The 7,620-nt window shown below is 27.3% G+C and overlaps 1 pseudogene; it reads left to right on the forward strand.

Annotated features, from left to right (window-relative positions):
- Window positions 1-301: 301 nt before the first annotated feature.
- Window positions 302-402, forward strand: LOC132951510 (5S ribosomal RNA; annotated as a pseudogene).
- Window positions 403-7,620: the final 7,218 nt, after the last annotated feature.

The raw sequence follows: 7,620 nt of genomic DNA on the forward strand, positions 1-7,620 counted from the left end.
GCATTGCCCCGGCTGCCCCTGCGGTTGTTGCGGCACTGTTATAACTGGTAATTTAGTTATTGATATTATAATATATATTTATACTATTTGAAGAAAAAATGCATATAACTAGAGCAGTAAAGCAATATATTATATATTACTATAGTTTAAGGATTATTAAGAGAATATTTTTGGATTTTTTAGAACATATTAGAATCATATTTTAAACCTAATAATCCATTATTTACTTTTAATTAACTTATATTATTGTAATATAATATAAAAACATGAATAACATTTTGTTAGATTTCCACTTGAATTCGCCAACGACCATACCACGTTGAATACACCAGTTCACGTCCGATCACTGAAGTTAAGCAACGTCGGGCGTAGTTAGCACTAGAACACTACGTGCCGTTGGCATTTTTTGCTTTTTTTATAAACTTTACTTCTTTATTTATTAAAAGAAAAAAATTTAAGTAAAATTTGTCGATTTCAGTTCATACAAATGATTTAAACTTACGTGCCATTCACTCCAAATTCCCTTAGTCCCTACACCCTTGTTTTGTCAATATAAATAATGTCCATCGCGTTTACAATCATTAACAATTCATAACTTTCTTAATTTAATTTTGTTTACTTCGCCAAAGCATTCTAGCCAATTAATATACCTAATTGTCTTATTCTGTACTGAAACATTATATAATCATATAGAATATAATATGCCTGTTATTATTGATTAATGTATTATGTATTAATTGTATACCTACGCACCTTTACAAGTCATTATATTATTTTTTTGTTATCGCTATAAACGTTTTGTATGTCAAAATAAATGCCATTCGATTTTATGTGTAAATACTCAATTTAGTCGTCGTTTGCCTTTGCTCTTTGCATATGCAGTGAAATCTCGATAACTCGAATCGATGACAGGCACAAAAAAAAATTAAAAAAATTAAAAAAAAAAAACACACATCATTGTAAAATCAATACATTCATCGCTTCGCTCAGAATCTAAAATAATATCTATTTTAAATATATAGACAAAAATAATTTAACCACAAGTTAAATTAAACGTTTACTTTTGAATATTATTATTTTAATTTAACACCAATATTTAAATAAGTTTAAACACTGATCATTTTTATGAGGCATAAAAATTAATTTTAGACTGATTGGACTTTATTTTTGGGTCTGTCGTCATATTTCGGAGCAGTAAAAATACCAAGATTTTCAACTTTAATATCTTTTCTAGTTGGTAGTTTGTAGTGTCAAAAAGTAACAAATTCTCCGTAATTGTTTTAATAGTTTTAATTAATAAGTAACCAAGTTTTCGACAAAATCTATTCTCTTATTTTTTTTAAATTAAAAAACCAATAACCGTATATCTTGAACTGTTCACCAAAATATGTTTATATTACCAATTTCTATGCATGGAATAATTTTCAAAATATTTTAACTCTTTTTGAGAACTTTAGAAATTTTAAATTTTCGAATTTTTTTGTTGTTTTTTCAATAATTGTTGATAAAAAACTTTTGCATTGTCAAAAACATTGAACATTTAATACAAAGTGTAACATTAGTTCTTATTACTGGAAGAAAAAAAAAGTTGAGGGTTCCTCATATGTTTTTTGTGAGTGTTTTAAGTTTTTTACAATTATTGTTCATATTTTTTTAAAATTAAGTTCATAATTCATATTCAATGGTATTATTTAATTAACTGGTCATTACAATAAAACAAACATTGACACTGACTATTACAAACACCATGTCATGTTTTGAATTTATTAAAGCTTTTATTTTTGTAAAATAGAAAAATAAGATAAAACAAACTGATAATTTAGTTTTTAGATTCTGAGTGGAACGATGAATGTATTGATTTTAAAATGATATGTTTTTTTAAATTTTTTTTTGTCTATGTACACAATAAGTAGTCGAAATAATGCTCCGATTTTCAACTTCAGTATTTTGTTCGATTAGAAAGTGAATATTGTTGGTGGTTAAGCATTTAAAGTTCAAAAATTGACAAAATAATGAAAAATCACGAAAATTAGCAAATTATTTTGAGTTAAGAAAAAAAATATTTTTTCGGTTATTTTGTTGAGATTGTATAATATTATTCGTGGGTACTTGAAACTTCTAAAGTATACTAATATATTATATCTATGATAGTATCACGGTTTTTTGTTGATGTATAACGCGTTATAAGTACCTAATGGATATTGTGATATGATTAATTTGGAATTTATTATAGGTCAATTATTTTTTTTAATACTATAGATAAGTACCTATATAATGTCTTAAACCTAGACTGACATACCGTCTCCGCTCAGAATCGTTTTTCTTACACAATGATATTATATCATTGAATTCAAATTTAATCCCATCCATTATACAGTGATCCACTTGTAACCTACTGTACAGCAGAGCGACATCCACTAGCCCACCTTTTTTATTATTAATACTTCAATGTTGTACTAAATGACAAAAAAAAATGCATGTATAAATAATTTTTTTTGTTAGGTAATTTGTTCAAGGTTTATTCGGTAATTACTAATTACAAATGTAAAGATTATCTAAATGATCTTTAATCTTAATGATATCTTACAAAATAATAAATAACTACCTAAACATATTTGGCAGTATTTGTGTATTATTTATGTTTTTATGTAAAAGGTTCATAATAATAATAATGATACTGCTGTATGCATAATACATAAACATAACTAAATAAAAATTGAAGAAGGGTGTTGGCGCCCGCAGGCAAAAGCATTTTAGAAAACAAAAAAAAATTTTAAAAAAAATGTTATTGTAGGAATGCACATTTCAGTCTATACAAAAAATTCAACTAGTCACATAACAAAAAAAAATTGAAGGAGGGTGTTGGCGCCCGCAGGCAAATGCATTTTAGAAAACAAAAAAAAATTGAAATTAAAAACTTCAAACTAAAATGTCCAGAATTCAAAAAATTGAAAGAGGGTGTTGGCGCCCGCAGGCAAAAGCATTTTAGAAAACAAAAAAAAATTTAAAAAAAATATTATTGTAGGAATACATATTACAGTCTATACAAAAATTTCAACTAGTCACGTAACAAAAAAAAATTGAAGGTGGGTGTGGGCGCCCGCAGGCAAAAGCATTTTAGAAAACAAAAAAAAATTTTAAAAAAAATGTTATTGTAGGAATGCACATTTCAGTCAGAGTGGTTGGCGCCCACAGGCAAATAGATTTTACTGTATGAATACTCATTACAAAGTAAAAAGTAAAAAACTAACTAAAATGCCCAGAATCTTAAACAGAAAAAACTATTCAAAATATTTAGTTCATTAAAGATATACTCAAAGGGTACCAGATTTTCAATGTTTAAAAAATTTGGCTAGAGTTAAAATCATAAAAAAAAAATTGAAGGGAGGTGTTGGCGCCCAAAGGCAAAAGAATTTTAGAAAACAAAAAAAAAAATAAATTTAAAACTTCAAACTAAAATGTCCAGAATCTTAAACAGAAAAAAACTATTCAAAATATTTAGTTCATTAATGATGGATTATTCAAAGTGCACCAGGTTATCAATGTTCAAAAAGTATATACAAAAATTTCAACTAGAGTTACTTAACAAAAATAAAAATTGAAAGAGGGTGTTGGCGCCCGCAGGCAAATGCATTTTAGGAAACCAAAAAAAATTTTGAATAAATTTAACTGTAGAAATACACATTACAAAGTACAAACTAAAATGCCCAGAATCTTAAACAGAAACAACTATTCAAAATATTTAGTTCATTAAAGAATTATTCAAAGGGTAACAGATTGTCAATGTTTAAAAAATTTGGCTAGAGTTAAAATCATAAAAAAAAAATGAAGGGAGGTGTTGGCGCCCGCAGGCAAATCGATTTTAGAAAACAAAAAAAAAATTTGAAAAAAAATTTAGAAAAAACTATTCAAAATATTTAGTTCATTAAAGAAAGATTATTCATGGGTCACCAAGTTATCAATTTTCAAGTCAATACAAAATATTCAACTAGAGTTACAGTACTAAAAAAAAAATTGAAGGGAGGTGTTGGCGCCTGCAGGCAAATTGATTTTAGAAAACAAAATTAAATTTGGAAAAAAAATTAGAAAAAACTATTCAAAATATTTAGTTCATTAAAGAATTATTATTAATGGGGCACCAAGTTATCAATTTTCAAGTCAATACAAAATATTCAACTAGAGTAACAGTACTAAAAAAAAAATTGAAGGGAGGTGTTGGCGCCTGCAGGCAAATTGATTTTAGAAAACAAAAAAAAATTTAAAAAAAAATATTATTGTAGGAATACACATTACAAAGTCTATACAAAAAATTCAACTAGTCACATAACAAAAAAAAAATTGAAGGTGGGTGTGGGCGCCCGCAGGCAAAAGAATTTTAAAAAACAAAAAAAAAATTTGGAAAAAAATTTACATTAGAAACACACATTACGAAGTTCAAACTAAAATGTCCTAACCAAATCTTAAACAGTAACAACTATTCAAAATATTTAGTTCATTAAAGAATTATTCAAAGGGTAACAGATTGTCAATGTTTAAAAAATTTGGCTAGAGTTAAAATCATAAAAAAAAAAATGAAGGGAGGTGTTGGCGCCCGCAGGCAAATTGATTTTAGAAAACAAAAAAAAAATTTGGAAAAAAATTTACATTAGAAACACACATTACGGAGTTCAAACTAAAATGTCCTAACCAAATCTTAAACAGAAAAAACTATTCAAAATATTTAGTTCATTGAAGAATGATTATTCATGGGGCACCAAGTTATCAATTTTCAAGTCAATACAAAAAATTTAACGTATGAATACACATTACATAGTACAAACTAAAATGCCCAGAATCTTAAACAGAAACAACTATTCAAAATATTTAGTTCATTAAAGAATTATTCAAAGGGTAACAGATCGTCAATGTTTAAAAAATTTGGCTAGAGTTAAAATCATAAAAAAAAAAATGGAGGAAGGTGTTGGCGCCCGCAGGCAAATCGATTTTAGAAAACAAAAAAAAAATTTACATTAGAAACACACATTACGGAGTTCAAACTAAAATGTCCTAACCAAATCTTAAACAGAAAAAACTATTCAAAATATTTAGTTCATTGAAAAATGATTATTCATGGGGCACCAAGTTATCAATTTTCAAGTCAATACAAAATAATCAACTAGAGTATCATAACATAAAAAAAAAAATTGAAGGAGGGTGTTGGCGCCCGCAGGCAAATGCATTTTAGGAAACCAAAAAAAAATTTTGAATAAATTTAACTGTAGAAATACACATTACAAAGTACAAACTAAAATGCCCAGAATCTTAAACAGAAACAACTATTCAAAATATTTAGTTCATTAAAGATATACTCAAAGGGTACCAGATTTTCAATGTTTAAAAAATTTGGCTAGAGTTAAAATCATAAAAAAAAAATTGAAGGGAGGGGTTGGCGCCCGCAGGCAAATCGATTTTAGAACACAAAAAAAAAATTTGAAAAAAAATTTAGAAAAAACTATTCAAAATATTTAGTTCATTAAAGAAAGATTATTCATGGGTCACCAAGTTATCAATTTTCAAGTCAATACAAAATATTCAACTAGAGTTACAGTACTAAAAAAAAAATTGAAGGGAGGTGTTGGCGCCTGCAGGCAAATTGATTTTAGAAAACAAAAAAAAAATTTGGAAAAAATTTGACTGTAGGAACACGCTTTGTGAGTACACGGGTACTCAGCGTACTACCAGGTATAGCCGGTTAATATTGAAAAATATTTATACAAATGAATTGAAAAAAAAATTGTTTGAGAAATCTGTGTGAAATAACACTAAACAAAAGAATACGCTGGAAGCTAAATACTGCAATACATATTAACTACAATCCAAAAACTAGGTATTGTTTACATTATAATGTTACGAACAGTTATTATGATCAGAGGTGTATCACCGTAATATATGTATTAGAAAATGTTTAAAAACGAATGTAATTTATAAAGGATGCAAAAAAATTAAATCAGAAAAAGGTCCTGCACGGAAGTTATTATGTGATTGTAATTTATGAAGGACACAAAATAATGTTTAATTTAAAATAATATTGTGTTTGGCTGGGTCTACAGTCAATATTAAATAACAAACTATAAAGTCTAAATGCAAATAAAAACATAGTCAGATATCTGTTTTAGTCTTTGTAAATATGTGCGGAAAAAAATTAGATATAGTACAATGTAAAAAAATGTGGAAAGAAAACCCTGAGAATTCTTTGACAGTAGAATAATAAAACACAAAACTATATATTAAATTAAAACTATTGATTTTATACATTTTCTATTTACAAAAGCTCATAAGTATTGAAAACCTTATAAAATCCTAAAAAAATTATATTTTGTTATATTTTTAAATACATTTTATAATTTGTTGTGTTAAAAAAATCGTTATTTAATGTTGGCTGTATTTAAGTTTTTAATAACTATACTGGTACAACTCTAGCTGACAGTCTTTAAGACCGTGTTAAAAACTATAATAATTAGTTAACGTCTAATTTACTGTCCTATCCTAACCTAACCTAACATAACCAAATTAATAATATTTAAATATTTTCTTTCATTGTTCTGTTTACAATATCGAATACCTTTAAAGTTAGTAGGAAAACATCATCGCAAAGCTCTCGACTAGTGATTGTAGTCGTCTATCATCATCATAGCTTCAACTAATCTTAGGTTTACCAAACTAGCTTCTTATGACTAATCACATTAGGACACTTTGAATAAAAATTTCCTGAGTTGCAGGTTGCCGAACTTATAAGTGATTGATTATCAAGTTGATCCTTAGATTGTTGACACCTTAGTTCCCCTCGAAGACCGCTGGTAAGACTATTATTATTTTTTTATTATGTCCTATCCATTATGTTATATCTATATTATCTATGATGGAGCCATACCCAGCTCACTCGTGTAAACAATTTGAAGCACATAAAAGCGATTAACGAGTCTCTATTAATGATAATATGAAATCCCAGACCTGTCCCCCATACTCTGATATTAAGAGCCCAGCCCACCTTCATATTCTCTATGCAAAAAGTAAATCTAAGACAAATTTTTAAATCAATGCACAGTCTCTCTATTGTACTAATATTTGTGATTTCATTAATTTTCAGTATTTTGTATAATTAGATTGGGAAAACATAAGACAATATCATTTACAAGACTGTGACTAACACAATCATACTTTGATAAAAGTATATGATATAAGTACCTTCTATATTTGAATTCTTCGTTTTTTTCCCGGTACTTTATTGGTGGACGGCACTTTAACAACGGTCCCTCGATCTACTAAGGCAACCTTGAGGCATTTCCTTTTAGGAAATTAATTAAATTCTCAAACATAACTCTTAATTCAAGAGTTTGTAACTAATATAATATATGTTATGATATTTATGGACGACACTTGCACCATGGCCCCTCGATATAGTAATGTGGCGACCCGGCACATCTCTTTTAGATAAATGATAAAATACTTAATCAAGTCATCCAATTTACTAAACATTTATGTTTTGTAGATAATTTGAAGAAAAATTTAAAATTGAAGAGAGACTGTGTGAATTAACAAAATTTGTGGTATGAAATGTTTATTTGAACACCTGTTATAATG

Source organism: Metopolophium dirhodum, chromosome 8 (genome assembly GCF_019925205.1).
Source record: "Metopolophium dirhodum isolate CAU chromosome 8, ASM1992520v1, whole genome shotgun sequence".
NCBI classification, from domain to species: Eukaryota; Metazoa; Arthropoda; class Insecta; order Hemiptera; family Aphididae; genus Metopolophium; species Metopolophium dirhodum.